The 22013-nt window shown below is 36.1% G+C and overlaps 1 pseudogene; it reads left to right on the top strand.

The window, feature by feature from the left end:
- The first annotated feature begins 2697 nt into the window (after positions 1-2697).
- LOC140432936 (U2 spliceosomal RNA) lies at positions 2698-2810 on the top strand (annotated as a pseudogene).
- Positions 2811-22013: the final 19203 nt, after the last annotated feature.

Here is a 22013-nt window from a genome sequence, read left to right as displayed (position 1 = left end):
AATATAGAATACACGAAAAATGTTTCGAACTTCTACTTTATCTACGACGACAACAAATTCTACTCCTCTCTTTCGCTAGAGTATCAGCGAATCCCACAAAAAATCTCATCTATAATAGACAACTAAAGTTACTAAAATTTCTGGAATGATACCGTCCACTATTACGAATCAATAATCAATATAGTCAATTCATATTTATATAATATTAATCCATTGTCCACCATAAAAACTTTCAGAGTCCGTCGGACTTCTCCAAAGATATGCAAACTTCTGAATCTTAATATCGAGTATGATATGGTACATTTTAAGAATTTCAAAAAATCAATATATAAAGAATATAATTGATTGCCAAATAAAATAAAATTAGAATTATAATCTCTAGTAAAATCAACTAATGCTGTTTTGCACTTTAGCAAATTCCTTATTTTCAACTACTACGTAAATAATACCTGTGTCTTGACTGTATACTTATATATTTTGTAGAGTATTATGTGGTAACTTTTAAGAATTCAAAAAAAAAACAAAACAAATATATAGAGAATAAATTGTTGTCAAATAAAATAAAATTAGAATTGTTATCTCAAGTAAAATCAACTGTTAAAATAATGATTAGTATTTATTTTTCGAGCAAAAATATTTCAGTTGTCCTCCCTTTAATTGATTATAAAGCGATTCACCTACCTTTTATGGCCTCTTGGAATTTTTTGGTTTTAGGACGGGATTGTTATGAAGGTATTTTCTCGCGATAAAAAAAGATCTACTCGCTAAAACGAGATTTGTGCTACAGCACGAAAATTATTTAGTACTTGAGTGACCTGACGGTAATTTTGCAAACTGATTTCTTTGCTTATACCCTAAAATTTTCAAAGTTGATCGAGGGTCTATATGTCTCTGGACGCAAAACGTCAATGGTAAAAAAAAACAGAAAAAGATTTTCAGAAAAGAAGTCCTGTACATAAAAATAATATTTGCTGGATACTGTACTGTTTCTATACTAGAAAAAAAAAATTTGGAATGCCACTGGCGAAGCAAGATTTCAACGATGGAAGAAATTCTTATAAATATAGAAAAACTTGCAAAAGTTTACCAAAAAAAAAATAAAAAAAAAATAAAAAACTGTAGAAGTGACCTAATCATCCGTATTTCCGAATTAATTTCCCCAAACCGGAACCGCTGTCACCATTCTAATAAATTGGGGTGACTACCGCTGTCACCATTCTAATAAATTGGGGGGTTAGGTGTGATTATTTAGGATTGAAGCTGTAAATAAATCTAATAAACCCCTCTAATGAATTGTCTCCACTCTGATAAAGGCTGTCACCATTGTAGAAGACGTCTGTCTCAATCTCCTTATCAATGCCTCTACAATTCTTAGGAGATACTTATCCCTGCGAGCGGGGCAAGGCTTACTGGTTCCACTAGTCTGGACTGACTGGTTCCGCCCTCGCGGATTTACAAGAGGGTAGGGAAATTTTTGGAAAGAAGGGAATTAAGGACTTCTTGGTCTCAGGTCCTGCAAAGAGTGAGAGGCTATGGGCTTACGTTAGAAGCCGGAGCACTGCATAAGCGAAATGTGTATCTGTTCTAGTCTCGACCTGTAACGGCTAGGAATAACAAAACAAATTTCGAGTTTACCATGTATTAACTAGACTGTACACTACAAAATATCAGTTATGACCAAAATGTTCGATAAGGCAAGAAGGGAGACGAGAAGAGACAAGCAATCAATTAAAGGTCGGACAACCCGTATCATTAGATATACCTTGGGTTAGTATATAGATCTTAGTTACCTTTGCGTATCTAGGCTCTAGCTAGTGAATACGCCTCCAGTCTTACAGGGATTTGAGATTGCGAACCTTCGAATCTCCAGTTGCCGACACTTATACGTCACACTATCCCGTCGAGTTAAATAGCGCGTCCACTGGCTGCGTATCGTCCGATCTCCACACTATGGCGTGGAGCGTCTAGAGTGCCAACTTCCCACTAGTTTCCCCTCGCGTGGGACCCTCTCAGGCGCCGCGCTATTACTGAACTGTCTGACCCACTTCATTCCGTTTTTTATGTATCGCCAACTCGTACCTTAGATTCTTTATGTCACGTCCGAAGTGGAGATTTGTTTTTACGATTTCACTGATTATGCCATCTATTCCATGTGTTAAACTGGATCACGCTATGTAAAACTTCTTAGTCAGCTCAATTCTTCTCACTTGTTTAACAATTCGTACCTTGTATTAATTTCCAACAAGGTCTAAGTGTCGTAATTTTTTAAACATTCAGGCTTGTGTTAAACTGGGTCAATTGTTTTATTTTTAATTTGAAATGTATACGTTAAACTGTGTCGAATTTATTCTTTATTAATTTGGAATATATAATAATTACTTAAATAATTATTACTCTTTACTAGGCTAATTATCACTTAATTTTTCATTCTTTATTTCCTTGCTGTTTACATTACACAATTTTGTACGACAAATATAGTACTCTAGGAAAACTAACTCCCTTCTTCAACGCTAAATGGAAACTGCTGAGTTGTCTCTTTTAGAGGGTTACATAGGTGGTAACCGTCGCGTCGGCCAATTGCCTGTTTAAAAATGTCACGCATTTGAGCTCGTTTGGCATATCTACTTTTTACGCCGCAAAATTCATCACTTGCATTCACCGGTCACTATGGAATTTCCATTGTCAAAGCCTAATTTTATCACTTCTCGGCTTCTGGCTAAGATTAAAGTGTAGTATAATGATTTTATCAGCTTAATATCTGATACGACTTGCATTTAAGGCGTTGGATTGGATAATGAACAGCACATTATATATCTAACGGTATATAATTTTATCCGACTCACAGTCCGTCCTTCTCGCATTAAGACATTTCTCTAAACACATATATACCAACAGACTAATTGTAGATGCGCTTGAAAAGCTAAGAAGTAAAAATTACAATTGACAACTAATGACAATTCACAAATTCAAAACATTTACGTCAATAAATATTAAAGTAACTATGCTTGAATTAACATTTGACAACAATTTTCAGTGTTTATGAGATAACTTTTTGTGTCCATTATTATTTTTACTTATTTTATCTTTTTAAAGTATTTACTTCAGAAAGTCATGGCAGGAACCGATGGACGGCATTCCGAACATTTAATTTAAAATAATTATTATGCATAATTTGGTTACTTTAAAGTACATTATTAATTAAATCATTAGTTGTAATTTAGTTGAGTTTAAATTAAAAAAAATTATTTTTGTACCCTTAAAAAAATATTTTAGTTAAAAATGTAATGTCGTTAAATAGAGAATTAAATTCTCGTTTAAATGAGGTGTCGCATTATACCGATTTCTATTTAATAAAATTATCGATTACGTCACTACACCTACACCGGTTATAACATGGGTATTTTATAACAAAAATCGACCTGTTTCGGGATTTCCCTCAAAACTCAACGGTTCTCGAAATAATGATAATATTCCATAATTTAGCCGTTCACTGTACAGTTAATATTACCTGAAATTTCATCTAATCATTAAGTATTAAATGATCTTATATTTCTTTCATTTTCTCCTTTACAAAGTGAGATAAGAAATAATGGTTTTTAAATCAAGTCAATGTTGTAAAAAACGAAATATTTAGTTTTTTTTAAAGTGTTAGTCTATTATTTATTTAAAGAACTAGCTAACCCGCCGAACTTTCATATCGCCTTTAAGTTAAATAGTACATCAAAAGTTCAATAAACTCCTCTTTCAACTCTGTTAAGTAATAGAAATCAACAGAAGTAAAAGAAAAATTAACAGAGTTATTGCTAACATGTTAAAGAAATCCTTTATTTTGACAAATGATATTCAATACTTTTGTATAATATAAAATTAACCTATAAATGATCCTGTTTGCTATTTATATACTTAATACTAGATTAAAAATTAAAATAAGATAATTGAAAAGTGTAAAACGTTGAATTTAATTAAATTGTTATTTAAAGAATACTACAATCCATAATACTCATCTTACAATATGGAAGAACCATTTGATATAGCTAGTTTAGCTGGCGCAAATGATGAAGAAATAAAGTTGTTAGAAATACTTATGAATATTATCGGTATAAGGTAAAACTTGAAGATTTACTTATAGAGAATAGTAATAATTTATACAATATTCATTAAATAAAACAAAACATACAACTTTGATCAAATATCTATATAAATACTAGCTGACCCGGCCACGATTTGCTGTGGCTTGGTTATGTGCAAGTTTCGAAGAGCGACACCTAGTGGCGTAAATCAGCGAAGTTGTTAGTACTATATGAGCTGCAAATAAAATGACTTAAACTTGTTTATTTAATACAATTATTATTGTAATTATATCAATAATTAACTGGGAAAAATTTTGAATTTATTTTTAACTGTAAAAATTCGTAAGTATATTTTTTACGTTTAGATTTCATTATTTGGCATTTAAGATTGGGGTAACAAGGTTATTAAAAGTTTAACATTGAATGTAGTAAATAAAATTAATTATTAAATTGCACTATTACTAATAATATGGATGCAATAATAAAAACTGGATTCACTGTCAGAATGTTCCAACCATGGCTAGGTGCAAGTTTTGATGGTGTTGTAGTTAAGAATGATATTATTTTAAGAATAGTAGAATTTAAATGCCCTGAAATATATAGAGGAGGATGTTTTTTTAAGCAAAAGTCACATTTACTACACGCAGTGTCAATTCCAAATATATATTAGTTGCCAAAGCATCTGTAATTTATTTTTATGGTCACCAGCAGGTAGTTATTGTGTACCTGTTTATCGTGATGAGACATTTATAAAAGCTGTTGTGCTCCAATGTGGAAATTTTTTTAATGCACTACATACCTGAAGTGTACAAAATATTAAATAAAACCAGTACTAATGAAAGTTATTGTATGTAGTGTATAACAACAAATGTGTTTTTTCTGGAAATGATATTTCTAATAAAAAAGTGCAAAGGTTACAATAAAATAATATAGAGCTTAATAATGCCTAATATTTTATGTGGTAATAATATTTATGTTAATAATGTATTTTGATTAATTATTATATATATATATATATATATATATATATATATATATATATATATATATATATATATATATATATATATATATATATATATATATATATATATATATATATATATATATAGTGTATATAGCGACGCTAAGAATACAATTCTTTGGTAGGTAACTTTCGGGAAAGCGTCAAATCAAGGATCGGCTAGAAATGGTATAAGCCAGTTTAGTGTAGAACTTTATTCTAAATGTGAAATTTTCGGTGATAGGCTGTCACCTTCATCAGCACCTAAATGGAAAACTTATTTAGTACAAATGGTGGAAGTTAACATTTAAAAACCTACATTGAAAATGTTCAGTTGGTCCTAGTGGTGAAGAACACTGTCATAAATATGTTGTTAAAAATATTAAAAAATACATTTAAAATTTTTAATAAAAACATTACAACACAAAAGGGTATTTTTACAAATACAACACAAAAACATCTAAAACCCAACAAAAACCGCATCTTCATGTTTAAAGTAAAGAAGAAGAATTTTTCTTCTTTTTTGATGACAATGTTTCTGATTTCTGTCAATATCTAGATGTCACATGTAACAAGGTTATATTTACGTAGACGACCTGATATGTGCAGTCCCTGCTGACAAAATCAACTACACTCTTAACGTTTTCAACTCATATAACACTCACCTACAATTTACTGTCGAAACAGAAGAAAACAATATGGTGCCATTCCTCGACACCAATGTAACCAGACATGAGGATAATACAGTAAGGTTGGACTGGTACAGAAAGAAAACATTCTCAGGTAGATATGTGCCTTTTCACTCGTATCATCCGGATGAGCAGAAGATTAACATCATCAAAGGTCTGAAAAACAGAATAAAAAGAATTTGTCACCCTTCTAACTACAATAAGAACATCAAGTTACTTTATGAGATTCTTAGAAAAAATCACTATCCTAAGATGCTGCTTAACAAACTGCTCTTCCAAGATATGACAACGGCAAGAACACACCAAAGACAAACATTAGAAGGAGAACCAGTAGAACTTTTCTATGGGAGATTGTCTTATATCAGGGGTTTATCACCACAGATCACAAACCTTTTCAGACAGTTCAACATAGTGATAGCAAATTCAGTGTACCAAAGGTTAGGGACATACTTTACTCACCTGACAGAGAGAGTTAAAAAACTGGATAACTTTAATGTAGTGTATTCTATTTCATGTGGTTCCTGTTCAGAAGTGTATGTCGGTCAAACTAGCCAGAAACTCTCAAAAAGAATAGCTTTGCACAAGAGTGATGTTGTGAGGAAGCCTACTAGTACAGCTTTTAGCCAACATATTAAGAATACTGGACACATTGCTAACTATGAAAATGTGGAAGTACTAAAAAGAGTTGACAACCAATTTAAAAGAAATTTCATAGAAATGTGCTACATCCATAACTGCAGCTCTTCTATGAACTGTAAGAAAGATGTTGAAAACTTAAGTTGTATTTATTCTTTTTTGCTTCAGCAGGACTTGACTAGATGTAACAGGTTGAAAAATGGAGGTAACTTATCATAACATACACAGATGACCTGCTTGCACTTGAGAGCAGACTTCATTTCCCTGCTATTTTGGTTCTTTAAAAGATTTTTTCCAATTTCCCTATTATTGCTTGAGGTGCAGATGTAAATATAACCTTGTTACATATGACATCTAGATATTGACAGAAATCAGAAACATTGTCATCAAAAAAGAAGAAAAATTCTTCTTTTCTACCTTTAACATGAAGATGCGGTTTTTGTGGGGTTTTAGATGTTTTTGTGTTGTATTTGTAAAAATACCCTTTTGTGTTGTAATGTTTTTATTGAAAATTTTAAATGTATTTTTTAATATTTTTAACATATTTATGACAGTGTTCTTCACCACTAGGACCAACTGAACATTTTCATTGTAGGTTTTTAAATGTTAACTTCCACCATTTGGACTAAATAAGTTTTCCATTTAGGTGCTGATGAAGGTGACAGCCTATCACCGAAAATTTCACATTTAGAATAAAGTTCTACACCAAACTGGCTTATACCATCTCTAGCCGATCCTTGATTTGACGCTTTCCCGAAATTTACCTACCAAAGAATTATATATATATATATATATATATATATATATATATATATATATATATATATATATATATATATATAAATATATATATATATATACATATATATAAAATATATATATATATATATATATATATATATATTGTTATGCTATGTAAAATTGAAAATAATATTGGTGCTCTTAATATATTTCAAAGTATAAAATATAATAATTCAAAATATTTCAACTGATAAACTATAAAAGATATTTCGAAGAAATGAAAGTCCATTACCTATCTTTGGATTACCTGTAGTAAACAAAATTTAAAGATATGCATAAATTATTTTCTTTGTAAAATATATTTGAGTGAACGTAGTGAAATAATGGAATAATGCCAGTGGATTTTCCAAATAGACTTGTACGCCGATACGGTGAATAAGACAATAGAATCGAAATATTTAAAATGTATAATTCTCCGTTAGTTTTTAAGAATTTGTAGAAACGATTAGCATGTTAACAGTTTTTAGGAAAGTTAAAATTGTAGGTAAAATTGTTGTTTGTTATCTAAATGGTAGATGGGGATAAATATGACGAACTTTGATTGGCGGAGATTGGAAAAAGTCAGATAGCTATGTAGGAATGAGAGTTTAGCTAGATTTTTGAGGGGGAAAAGATAATCAGTTGTTTTCCAAAGGTGGAAGGCGAACAGTCGTTGTTCTCTGGTGGTTCCCAAGTGATAGTAAGCATTAGAAGTGAATGTTTGTGAGTTTTCTTGGAGTTAGTGTATCTGACGGAAGCTGATCCAGAAAAATATTGTAAGTTATACTTTTCTACTTATATATTCCAAGAGTCACTGTTCAGGCCGGAACGAGAGATTCAGTTTATCGGGAGGAGAAGAGGCTAGCATTTTTTGAACGATACGTGCATCTGAAGGAGATCATTGAACACGAGAAGCTCGCAATAATTTGTTGTGAGATTGCTGATTACCTAGGGAACTTCTAAGAATAGATAGTGTAGGCTACAAGGAACAAGGATTTGGACAACTCATCACCAGAGAGATAGTTTTTTTTTTCATTCGTCAATTTTTCTTTATCAACAAAGTTTTCTTTATTGCTTCAGAAAAGATAAAAATATTTATCAGCAGATATAGAACAACAATTTTGATTTGAAATTTTAATTTATATAGTATATAACATTAATTTTTGAAGGTTCACGTACGTAGAACAAAATTTTGATAATCATTATATAAGATATTTTTTTGTTGAAGATCTTTGAGTGTGAATTTTATTTCAATATTTAATTTTGTATCATATATGTTTATTATTCCGGTATTCCTTAGACCTTACCTATCATATGTAAAGCATAGATATTGAAGCACGAATATAACCCTGAGATAAGAGAATTGAATAGTGTGATAAAATCATAATTGCATTATTTAAATAATTAATTAATTAATTAATTAGCTAATTAATTGCTTGGCGCACCTCTGACTTTTAATATCAAATTAATATATATATATATATATATATATATATATATATATATATATATATATATATATATTGATTTATATATATATATATATATATATATATATATATATATATATATATATATTGATTTATATATATATATATATATATATATATATATATATATATATATATTGATTTATATATATATATATATATATATATATATTGATTTATATATATATATATATATATATATATATATAATTTCTACTGATTATCAATCATTTTCACTTTTGTCGCAATTGTTGGAGGCTCTAGATTTACTAATACACAACATATATGTATTATGTCATCAACTTTGTCATATAAATATTCAGATATTTTATTTAAAATAGTATAAGTTCTCAGACGTTTCATTATTCTTTCAACATTTATCCTGACTCTGGCTGTATTATAAGTTTGCTCAGTTTCTTCTTGAGAAAATTCTTTTTCCCTTGTCGTCTCAACGGAATTAGTACCTCTAAAATTGTCTATTCCGCTGTACGCTCTGCACTAGGATATTCGTGTATAGTATACGAAATATCTTAGGCACTTATCCAATGGTAGAACTGGACGTAGGTTTATTTATTATCAAGTCTTGAAAAAGACTTGGTATAAATTTCTTACATGAAAACTATTTATATTGGTGGAAATGAAACACAGTTTCAGTTGAAAATACAAAGACAACCTCAGAGTCTTAGGATGATGAAGTCAGGGCAGAGCCCCAGTGATCGGCTCCCTAGAGTTTAGGGCTCTAGGAGAGACCGAGGTAAAATCTGGACTGTCTTTGGCTTGGATTAATTGTAGCGTTGGTTTTTGTGAGTGTGTGTTTTTTATCTTCTGTATTGGATGTGTCTAATGTCCTGCTTTAGGCTTGTGCCTCTTCAGGACGTGTTTCCTTTTTTTGGTGGGTGTGGCACTGGGATTTTGGAAGTGTCCACTGGTGTTGCGGTGTTGTTGGTGGTTGTGCTGCTTTGCTAGTCCTGGACAATCGGGGGCGAAAGGGTTAGAAGTGAACGGTTCCTTTCAGAATATTTTTTGGTCTAAAACAGAATTAGTAAATATATGAAATTTATATGTTTATTAATTTAAAAAATCAATTTAATTTTTGAGTGAATATCGCGACGCGTGAGGGCAGCTGTGGACTGGTACCTCTAAAAACGACGGGGTATCATTGTGCAATGGGATCGGAAAACCACAGAAAACCGATCCCGACGAGCAGGTAGTTTTTAGAATGCTTTGGGCTCTGAGGTTTTGGCCCCGGATGGTGCGAATTGTATAACTCCTGCTCAGAGAGGAAAGCCTCTCATTGATGGGCTGGATGTTCGACAGGCGATGAATGAGTGCAGAGGGATAGTCGCGTCGTTTTCTGTTAAGTTTACGTAAGATTCTCCTTTCCAGTGAGATTAGTCTATTGTTGAGGTGCTTTGGCATCACAGCACAGACGCAAGATCTGTACTCGATGACCGGTCTGATAAATGTTTTGTAAGTATGGATAAGTGTACGTGGTTGAGTGCGGCCGAATCTGCCAGTAAGAGCGTTGAGAAGTCCGAGTCGGCTCCTAACCTTACTACAGGTTTTTTCAGTGTCGTCCCTCCAGCTTAATGTTTGTGTAAACAACACGCCGAGGTAATCGACCTGGTTTCGGAGACGGAGTCGTTCTCCCCATAGACTCAAATTGTGACTTTCGGTGATGATAGGTGTAATGTATTGGCTGCGATATGGGTGTCTGAAAAGGATCATCTGTGTTTTTTTAGGGTTAGGTGTCACTCTCCATCTCTGGCACCATTGTTCAACAAGGAGCAGATGATCTCGAGCGAACCTAAGTACAGAGTCGACGTGTGGTGTGGTAATAAGGAGTGCCGTATCGTCTGCGTATAGTAAGGTAGTTGTATGTGTATATCTGGGATTGGGGAAGTCGCTGTTGTATATTGTGTAAAGTATTGGTGCCAACACGGAACCCTGAGGGACTCCCGCAGTGGGAGTGAAGGATGTAGAGTATCGATCACGCTCCTTGACTGTAATCCGCCGTTGAGAGACATAGGAGTGGATGAATCTGACGAATGGAGTAGGTAGCCCGATGCTCACGAGTTTCTTGACCAGTCCCACATGCCAGACTTGGTCGAAGGCTTTTTGAACATCGAGGAAGATGCCTAGTGACAAATTGCCGTCGTTCAGACTTTGTGTAAGGTGTGTGACGATTTCAGTCAATGCCGTTTTGGTAGAGTACCCTTCTCTAAAGCCGAATTGGTAAGGTGGGATGATGTTGTGTTCTGTGGCGAAGTCTACGAGTCTTTCTTTAAGGATCCTCTCGAAGACTTTCGCCAAGGAGTTCAGGAGAGATATCGGCCTGTAAGAGTGTGGGTTGGTACGCGGCTTGCCCTTTTTCAAGAGCATAATTGTATGTGCTACTTTCCAAGGTTTTGGGAAGTAGCAGAGTTTAAGAGTGGCATTGACTATGTTCGTCAAGTATACAGTGACGCTCAGCGGGAGGTGACGCACACAGTTCCTGGCAATCTTGTCAGGCCCCGGTGCGGTTGATTTGCCGATTTGGCAGAATTGTATGAATGTTTGGTGATCCACAGGCGCCATGATTGGATGTTCATGGGGTGCCTGAGGGTCGAAAGGGGTTCTGAGCAGTCGTGTTATGTCTCTCACTGCGCGATCACAGAAGGCATGATCGAATCTCGGATCGTCTGGAGATACTAAGGTGTTCTGTAGGTGGGTTTTGAAAGCTTCTGCTTTCTGTTCGTTTGAGTTAATAATTTGATTGTTCACCACAAGGTGAGAAGGATTATTGGTTTTTTGTTTGGTTAGGCATTTGAATTTTTGCCAGAATTTGCCGCTGTCGCGGTAATCAAGACTGGAGGTCACTGCAGCCCATTGTCTGGACTGCAGATTGTTGACCTGCAGTTTGATCGCCGCAGACAGACGGTTGTATTCTGTTTTGACGAGGGGATTGCGTGTGCGTTGGAATTGACGGAGGAGACGTCTCTTTTGTTTGATTTTATCGATGATAAACTGAGGTAGAGGTGGTTTGTTAGGGTTGATTACCCTATTAGGGACCGACAAATCAACTGCTTGATTTATCAGGTTAGTAATTACCGTGATACCTCGGTCGATATCATCTGGGTACATAAAATTGCCTAACTCTGGAGTGTAATTTGACAAGTATGTTTGGAAGAGTTCCCAGTTGGCGCGTTTGTAGTCTCTTATTACTTTAGGAGGGTCAGGAGGTGGAGGATTTAGTATCTGTTCCTTAACCAGCAGAGGAAGGTGATCCGACGTTATAGAATCGCCCAGGAAGCATTCGTCAGCCAGTCGATCAATTAGGTCGTACGTGCATACGATATGATCGATGACTGACAGGCCCTGTGGACCCACAAACGTCGGTTCACGGTTACGAATGCGGTGTAGGGGGAGGTTAAGGAGCAAATCCGAGAGAACATTGCCCGCACGGTTCGATGCCGTGTCGCCATATCTGGTGTGTCTGGCATTAAAGTCTCCTAGAATGATAGCTCCTAGTCTTTGGCAAGCAAGCAAGCAATTTGATTAAACCCAGCCTATGAGACATGTTCACCCCTAAGAATTACGTTCGGGTGTAACAATTCATTGGAGCGAGGTGTGTTAACTCGAGTATATACAGGAGTCACCCCACCGCGCTCCAATGCTCTAGACCATCCCTTTCCCCCCTATAGCACTCTGATGCGCGATAGGGGCACAACTATCAGCCAAATGCTCTTCATGTGGAGGTCCTGGGTAATAGAACCCCAACATGGTTTCCTAACCGATTGCAAAACTCAGGACAGCGCATTGTCGCTATGATCCTGTTATCATGATGTGGCTTATCCGCGAACTAAAATTGCTTACTTGGGCCTCAAGTCTCCGCTCTGAGCCTAGGCTCAGTTCGGCGACTTGGTGCTCAAGGGGTTGGGCCCTACGTGCCCGGGTTTTGGGGTTTTTGTTAATTTTTTTTTTGGTGGCTTACGCCGGTTTTTGTTAGTATTTTTTAATTTTTTTGGTGGCCGAAGCCGATTTTTTGTGTTTTTTATGATTTTTTTTTGTAGGTGGCCCTGAAACAAAAAATCAGAATTAGTGTAAAGTCCATACTATAACATTGAAAATATATATATATATATATATATATATATATATATATATATATATATATATAAACAATATAACAATATAGACTTTATCGTCTATAGGCAACTGGGCCTACTCTGTGCTTTGCGATAGTCTTTGGTGTTTTGAGCTACGAACTGTCTTCTGTGTGCGTTGTTGTTATTTTTGAGGTGTTTTCTCTCTGGTGTTTTTGTTTTCTCTCTAGTGTTTTGTTTTTTTTTCTCTCTGGTATTATTTTCTCTCTAGTGCTTTTTATTTTATTCTACTATTTGTTGTTTTGGTCTTTTGTGCTTCCATCTGTGGAAAGCGTCATACCTCATCATCTCTCTAAGTATGTAATTGGGGTGATTCTCTATATCTGCAAACTTTGTTCTGGCTTTTTCTTTCATCGTGTCTGTCACTCTGATTTGTTGCAATTCTCTGAAGAGGAATCTTTCTGCAACGTATCTTGGTACGTTGACTGCTTCTCTAAGGCTGTTGTTGTGAGCCGCTTGTATTTTCTTTTTTGATGTTTTGCATACATGTCCCCAGGCGAGGGATGCATATGTCAGTATGGGCAGTATTATGCTGTTTATTAGTCTTATCTTTGTTTTTAGTCTGAGTTTACTTTTCCTCCCTGTTAGTCCTCTTACAGAAGCTCTTGCCATGTTTGCCTTTTGTACTGTGGCTTCTACGTGTTTGTTGAATGTTAGTCCTTTATCCATAATTACTCCGAGGTATTTGGCTTCGCTTTTCCACTCAATGGGATTGTCTTGCACAGTTACCTGTTCTTCTGGTTGCTGATGCCGCTTTTTGAAAAGTACAGCCTGTGTCTTATCGGAGTTTATTGCTATTTTCCATTTTAAACTCCATTCTTCTATGTCGTCTAGTGCTGTTTGGAGGTTATTCACCGCAGTGTCTATGTTTCTATGTTTGGCCGCTATCGCTGTGTCGTCGGCATATAGGCTTAATAGTGTACCTGGTGTTCTAGGTATGTCTGCTGTGTATATTGAGTACAGTAGGGGTGACAGTACCGCTCCCTGTGGCACTCCAGCCTCCGGGTTCCCGAGTTCGGATAGGACTTGTCCTATCCGGACTCTGAAACGTCGGTTGCTCAAGTACGACGAGATCAGCCTTGTCATTGCTCCACTGTACCCGTATCTTCTCATTTTGTATATTAGTCCTTTATGCCAGACTCTGTCGAAAGCTTTGCTTACGTCAAGGAAGGCTGCTCCTGTGTATTGTTTATCGTTGAATCCAGCTGCTATGTACTCTGTTAGTCTGAGCACTTGTAGCTCACTGGAGTGTTCTGATCTGAAGCCGAATTGGGCTTCAGGTATTATTTCTAATCTGTCTGTTTCCGCTTGTAATCTGCTGAGTATGATTCTCTCTACAATCTTACTGATTGCAGGTAGTAAGCTTATTGGCCTGTAATTTTGCGGGAACGTGCTGTCTTTTCCGGGCTTTGGTAACATTATGACATGGGCCTCTTTCCATCTGTTCGGGAATTTCTTGAATCTTAGCATTGCATTAATGATGTTAGTTATACTATAGCTCTCGCTGGTAGGTATTTTAGTGCCCTATTAGTGATTTGGTCAGGTCCGGGTGCTTTTTTCGGCGAGCTATTTTTGATCAGTTCGTTTATCTCCTCTGGTGTTGTATGAGGGATAATTTCGTATGGATTATCAGGTCTTTCTCTTTGTCTTTCGACTTCTTCTATGAAGTCGATGTCTTCGTCTGGGTGGTAATTTAATGTACACTCTCTCTCGAGAGTACTCCTCATTACCTCTGCTTTTTCCTCTATGGTGTATACGATTCCATTTTCCCCGTGTAGTGGGGGGATTGGTTTTCTGTCGGTTCTTAAAATCCTCTGGAGTCTCCAGAGGTTTTGCATGTGTGGTCCTTGTTCTTCCATATCTCTTATGTGATTGTCCCAGCTTTCACTACGGTGTTGTTGTAGTGCTGTTTTGACCTCTCTGTTTAGTCTGTTTGATCTGTTTTTGTCTGCCTGATTCCTTGTCCTTCTTGCTGTTTGCTTTGCTCTGTTCTTTTCCCTTATCAAGTCTTTTATTGCTTGTGGTATATCCTTAAATCTTCCAGAATGCATTTCTACTTCCTCTTCTGTGGTGCTGTTTCTGAGCGCTTGTTGGATGATGTTTTCCAACTCTAGGACTTTGTCTTCTATTTCTCGTGGGGTTTCTATCACTGGAACTATATTTATTCCAGTGCTCACGAGTCTCTTAAAGTTTGTCCATTTTGTTTTCTTTTTAATTCTTCTGATTGAGCTTTCTTCCTCCCACGTACCTAGTTCTAATAGGATGGGATTGTGGTCGGTTGTGCCTTCGTTTAATGTTTGTAATTCTGTTTGTAGTCCTAGGTTTTTTGCTACTACTATATCTATGTGTGTGGGAAGTCCGTTTCCTGGATAGTGAGTAGGGTCTGTTGGGCCCATTGCCATAATGTCTTCATTATTTTCGATGTAGGTATTTAATAGTCTTCCATTTCTGTTCGTAGCTCTGTCGTTCCAATTAGGGGATCTTGCGTTTAGGTCTCCTATTATTATTGAGGGTTCGTTATTTAAGAACGTGTTCAGGTCGTCGTCGATCAGTAGATCTTGTGGTCTCACGTAGGCGGAGGTAATGTTGACTTCTCCTTGCCTCATTTGTATTCTTACTGTTGTTGCTTGCATAGTATTTAGTTGCGGTGTTATTATTCTGATGTGCTCTATGCCTTTTTTCACTAAGATTGCTGTGCCACCTGATCTTGCTGTGTTGTCGTTCCTATATATGTCGTATCCTGGGAATTTTATACTTATGTTGTTTGTAAGTTTTGTTTCTTGTATTGCAACGACATCCATTTCGTATCTATTGACCAGTTCGTCCAGTATATTCTGGTTGGTCCTTATGCCTCCTGGATTCCAGGAGCCTATCCTCAAGTATCCCCTATTTGCTTGCACTAGTTCAGTGCTAGCTTTATATCTGCTATCGCCTCGTTGACTACTCTAGTTAGTAACTCTTTCACAGAGTTAACTAGGCCGTCTTGGTGTTGCCTTGAGATAAGGATGGTGTTTTCCTTATCTTGTGCTTTTGTTGTTGCTGCCTGGGCGTATGATGGGCCGCCGGGAGTGATATGTGGCCTTCTTTGCGCCGTTGCGTTCTGTCTTTGTTGGGGCTGCTGTTGACGTCCCCATGTAGGGCATCTTGGGCATCCCCTGAAATTTGCTGGGTGCTGTCCTTGGCAATTTGCACATTTTGCCTTTTGGTCTTTGGGCAATTGGCAGCTCTTGCTGGAGTGTTCCTCTCCGCATTTTACGCAGCGGGGTGCTTTAAAGCACGCTCTCTGCGCGTGATGGTAGCCCTGGCAGTTGAAGCACTGTGTGGGCCCTGTTGCTTTGCGTAAGTCCTCTGTGCATCAGGTTAGTGATGCCTTTTAGCTTTTCGGTGTCCTCCCTCTCCACCGTCATGACAAACATTGGTAAGTGTCTTCTATCGCTTTTTCTTGAAGTCATGTTCTTAATCGACACGACTTCTATGTCATACTCATCTCTGATGGCCTCGAACATCTCAGTCGTGTTCGTAGTTGGAGGTAACCCTCTCAAAACCATCCTTGGTTTGATGTCTTCTTCTAATGGGAATGCAATCCATTGAATTGGATTTTCTTCATTGAATTTCTCAATGATTTTCACCATTTTGCGGTAGTCCTCGGGGTTCTTTGCTTGGATGAGTGTTTCCCTTCCACTTCTCGACAGCTTGTTCGCTGTGATTATTTGTTGTTTTTGTGCAATACTTAGTATTGCACCTATATATCTCACACTCTGTAATTTGATTACAGGTGGTTTTGCCCAAGTTTTCTTGGGAGCGGCTTCAATGTCCATCTGTGACGGAGACGGAGGACGCCGATCGGCTTTAGCTTCACCTTCCTGATGTTGTTTCGGAGGGGTGAGGGGTGGGAAATCTTCTTTTCTTCCTTTTGTTGTTTTTTCTTCTTTTTGTGAATTTTTTGGGATTGTTCCCGTAGCTTCGGCTTGAGTATTCTTTGGGATGGCTCCTGTGGTTTTTTGTTTCTTTTTTCCCTGAGTTTTAGGGTTTTCCTCCGGTTTTGCCTGATTTTTCAGGTTGTCTTCTTGTTTGTTTTTCTGTGCCTGGTTTGCCAGGTTTTCCTCGGGATTTTTTGAGTTCAGTTGGTTGAACTTCTTGTCCATGTGCTCGATGATGGACTTTTGTGAGGCTACCATTGTGTCTTGGAGCTCTTGTATCTTTTTCCTTAAAGATGCTATTTCTGCATCTTTTTCTTTTAGTAGTGTCCTTAATGCATGTAGTTCAGACTTGTCGTCCTCGCTACTTCTCTGTCTGGTCCTTTTTTGCGTTAGCCTTTTTGGTGTATCGTCGTCGGTAGTTTGTGGTTCTTCGCGGTTTCCCTCCGCTCTGTCTTTTGTCCTCTTCTTCTTGTTTTTGGGACGTTTGAATTCCCCTTCGTTATCTTGTTTTTCGTCTTCTATCGGTAGTTCCTTGAATATTTCGTAGTTTGCGCTGTCATCATCCATGGGGGGTAGTGCGTCGTAGATGTTACAGTGGAGTTTCCTCTCACTGTAACCATATGGGGTGGGACTGGGGGGTGCCTTTCTGTCAGGCGGGGAACGAGAGCGATCCATTTTGGGGGACGGATATCTGAATGTGGATGAGGGCTTTTTTGTCATCCGTCTGGCCCGTTGCCAGCACGGTTTCTGGGTGCCACCCAGTGACCTCTTTCGCGGTAGTTCACGCTTTAGGCAGAACTAAAGCGGGGATCCTCTTGAGTTTCTCAATTCTCTGACCCTGGGGCCGTGTCTGCCAGATATAGAGTTCTAAACAACTATATCCCACAGTGTCATCCCAACGGAGGCACAGAGAATATCCCGACGGGCAAGCCCGTATGCTTTTTCGCTTTCCTACGCCTCAATTTTGGCCTCCGTGAAGATCTGATTTAAAAAACAAATCTCCCCGGCTAACCTAGTTGTGACGTAGGATTTTGCCTCTCTTTTTCAGGCCTAGGCGCTGTTAACGCCAAGTCTCCGCTACCGTGCTTACATACACGGCACGAACTGATAAGTTCGGCTCGGACTTGGTCGCTGCAGCTCCTCGGCGGTGTCGCTAGTCGCTCTTCGGTACGTCTGCTGTGTTCGACTGCTGGAGTCGAACTACTAGTCTCCGTCTCGTCCTAGTCTTTGGCTTGGAATTCAACTAATATTTATACATAATATTTTACAAGATTCCGAGCCAAAAGACCAATGAAAAAATTGAAATTGGTAAGGAAGGCGGGGCGATGCGCGCCAAGGATGCTCAATGGTCACTCTGACCGAGCACTTGGCGACATCCCCCCTCCTTTGGAGACTCTGAGGCTGTGAAAAATTTTATTAAAAATTAAAAAAAAGAATACAAGTATAGTTTAAGTAAAAATACGACGAAAATTACAAGTGAAGGTAAGTAAAATACGACGAACAAAATATAGAAAAAGAATATTTAAAATGTCTTTGAAAAATACACAACACTTAACTTGAACCTGGGGGGCCGGATGTTTCTGCATCTCCCTCTGTGGCAGGCTCCATCTGTGGTCGGTGTACCATTTCCCTCGGCGGGTTCGTCTTCCTCTCTGCAATCAGGTTGTCCATGGCTACGTCCAGCCGGTAGTAGCTTGCTCCCTATGTGGCGTTCAGTTACCAGGTAAGCACTACGTGCTACTCCGGGGGACATTTCGGTAGCTTCCGGGGCTGAAGCTTCGAAAAAGGTTGACTCGTTGAGACATCTGGTACACGTAAGGCATCCGGACTGCTGCAGAGCTCGATGGCGGAGTATTAGAGTATAGTTTTCTAATACTCCGCGGCTCTCCCCACTGTTCTCTTGACTTCAACCCATGTTGAAGTCAATTGTGTGTGTCCAACTGTGCATCGAGCTGGGTCGTGGTTCGGAAATAAATCCATGATTGGGCGCCATGTCGTCTCAACGGAATTAGTACCTCTGAAATTGTCTATTCCGCTGTACGCTCTGCACTAGAGTATTTCGTGTATAGTGTACGAAATATCCTAGGCACTTATTCAATGGTAGAACTGGACGTAGGTTTATTTATTATCAAGTCTTGAAAAAGACTTGGTATAAATTTCTTATATGAAAACTATTTATATTGGTGGAAATGAAACACAGTTTCAGTTGAAAATACAAAGACAACCTCAGAGTCTTAGGATGATGAAGTCGGGGCAGAGCCCCGGTGATCGGCTCCCTAGAGTTTAGGGCTCTAGGAGAGACCGAGGTAAAATCTGGACTGTCTTTGGCTTGGAATTCAACTAATATTTATACATAATATTTTACAAGATTCCAAGCCAAAAGACCAATGAAAAAATTGAAATTGGTAAGGAAGGCGGGGCGATGCGCGCCAAGGATGCTCAATGGTCACTCTGACCGAGCACTTGGCGACACCCTCTCCAAAAAAAAGCGGCATAACAAGAAGATTTTTTTTTGTCTTGACTGTTAATCGTAGTTTGGATATCTGGGAATCCTTTATCTGCCAATACTACATCCTCTTCTTCTAGTAAATCAATTAAACCTGATTCAATTGTTGTTTGAGAATTACTTTTTCTACCACCTGCTGCTGGTGACTTGAAACAGATGAAGCCGTTTGGAGTAATATCAATTAATACATTGAGAGTAAACCCTTTTTTATAATGAGAATAACAATACACACGACCATCTGCTGCAGAAGGCACATCAATTTTAAATTCATTTTAATCAATAATGACACGAGTATTGCTATATTTTGGTTTGAAGCAATCTAACATTGTTACTCGGACACTTGATTTATCTGACCAAAACACTAATGTTGCAGTTACTTTAGCTAGATTATCTAAAGTTTAATAAAAGATCCTGGATACTGTTGTTCGATGAATAGAAAACATTAAACTTATTGCTGCAAATGTTAAGGCAGTTTTTATTTTTAAAAGAAATATAAATAGCCCCATTTTTTTTATATCTGAACATTTTTTTAATACTTATTTTATTTAATAAATAGTTAAAAGTATCAAAAGATGCTCCAGCAAGATCTAATTGTTCATCACTTGTAACAGTCCCTTAGAAACGGATTTCATCACCATTAAATCCATTGTATGGAAAATCATATCCAATTGCAGTATCCACAAGAACTTTTGCTGGTACGCCACATTTTTTATGAAATTGTTTTTTACTATTTATTTTTAATTGACTTTGTGCTACACTAATTTCAGTTTGAGTTTCTGCTTTACAAGAATTAGGTCCAAAAATAAATGTATTGCAACACAGAATTTTTTCAACACTATTACAACGAACAAAAATATCAACTTGAAATGCTTGGTTACTTTTACTGCCACCCGTACCAGCTACTGATTCATCTTGTGTCGTATCACACACATTTTCACTCATTAAATTGGCTGCTATATCTGACTTCAAATGCAGTTCATTCGCACAACTGATGGGCTTATTATCTATAATGAATGATCATCTTTTTTGTAGACAACACTTTTTGAAACGCTCATGTCTATTTATAGATGCATTTAAATTAATTTATGCTCCAATTTTGGTGAAAATATTGTTGGTACATAATTAGGACTTAGCTCAATTTTTCCCCTTTTTTTCTCTAATAAAATGAGCACTGCAGATTAAGTGAGAAGGTGTAGGATTCCAATTGAAATCATATTCACTGTAAAATACAATTAATAATTGCATATCGTATCAATATTTTGGAGCGACATTAACGACCGATTTCATAATGACAATCTAACGTACACTTTAACTAATTAATTTTAGACTAAATTGCATAACTGTATCTTTTGTCAATCCAAACCTTTCAAAGAAACATAAATCATATTGTTTTAAATAATTAATTATTTTTCTGTTAACTTTTGGGTGGTAATTATCGTGGCTGAATGGATCAAGTTATCGTAAGCCATTAATTAAATAAATAAAACAACTTTTGGGTTTCGTAATCCGAACTTGAAGAAATATTTAGAATTTTTTTAAACTTGAAAAAAAAAATGTAAACAAACTTAAACCAATATGAATATTATTGAAATTTACAATTTAAAGTGAACTTTAATTTAATGTTCACCTCAAATTATTACGAAATCGGACGTAAGAATGCAGAAATTGGGTTATGTTACTTACTTCTGCTTTATTATGATATGAATTCACTTTCCTCGTTGTATTAATTTGGGCTTAGAAATTGGAAACCGATAGAACTTGAATTTACTATTTTTTGTTGTATTTTTAAAATTTATAACACAGCATTTGCGAAATCCCATTTTTTTTAATAACTACTTATTCTAACAAAGTTGCAAGATTTCACCGCTGTATTTTTTATTTAATCAATTTATTTAACAGAGTTAAGTAAATATGAAATCCATATGTAAGAGCTGTTTAGCGTTAAAAAATACAATTTATGATATTAGCAATTATACATAATCCACCAAAAAATTTTAATTTTCGAGTTTATATATATATATATATATATATATATATATATATATATATATATATATATATATATATTGTGACGATTGGGGTTTATAGAAAATAATTTATAAGTTATATACTACATAATATTAGATATAAAAAAGTATTTGATTATTTTAAATAAGTTATATACTAGAGAATTTAATAAAAATATATTTATGTGAGGGCATTTTTAATAAATTAGCATATAATGATTGTAAAAAGTTGTATTTTAATATTGTAAATATATATAAGTGAGCCATGTGCTTAGGCAACCAAAAATACTCTCGGAGATTGACAGATATTTATACTCTGAAGTGACGTTTAAGAATATTTACGAATATAAAGTGGGTTATAATAATATATTGTTTGAAATGTGTATTTTATTAAATTAGAATGTTAAGTTACTAATTTAATTATATATTCTGATCTGAAAAGCCTAAATGTAAACAAAATTATTAATAGAAAAGAATGGAATTCTCTGGATCTCCGGAGATGGCCATGTTTGCGAAATGGTTTGTTCCAGAAAATTCAGACATGTATTAAATAGAACTGAATAGAACATGATATCTTACGAGATGGTTCTAGAATGTCCAAAAGATATAAATACCCGTGATTTGGATTCAAGATGGCAGTTTTTGAAAGTTTTTAGTCAGAAAAGTTTTAGATAGTGCAGTCAGAAGAGTTTTAAGAAGTTTTTAGAAGTTTTTAGTTAGAAGTCAGGCAGTTTTTAGAAGTTTTTAGTTAGAAGTCAAGCAGTTTAT

This window comes from Diabrotica undecimpunctata, chromosome 1, assembly GCF_040954645.1.
Source record: "Diabrotica undecimpunctata isolate CICGRU chromosome 1, icDiaUnde3, whole genome shotgun sequence".
Taxonomy (NCBI): Eukaryota; Metazoa; Arthropoda; class Insecta; order Coleoptera; family Chrysomelidae; genus Diabrotica; species Diabrotica undecimpunctata.
Note: the sequence above shows the minus strand (reverse complement) of the source record. Positions and strands in the feature narration are given on the sequence as shown.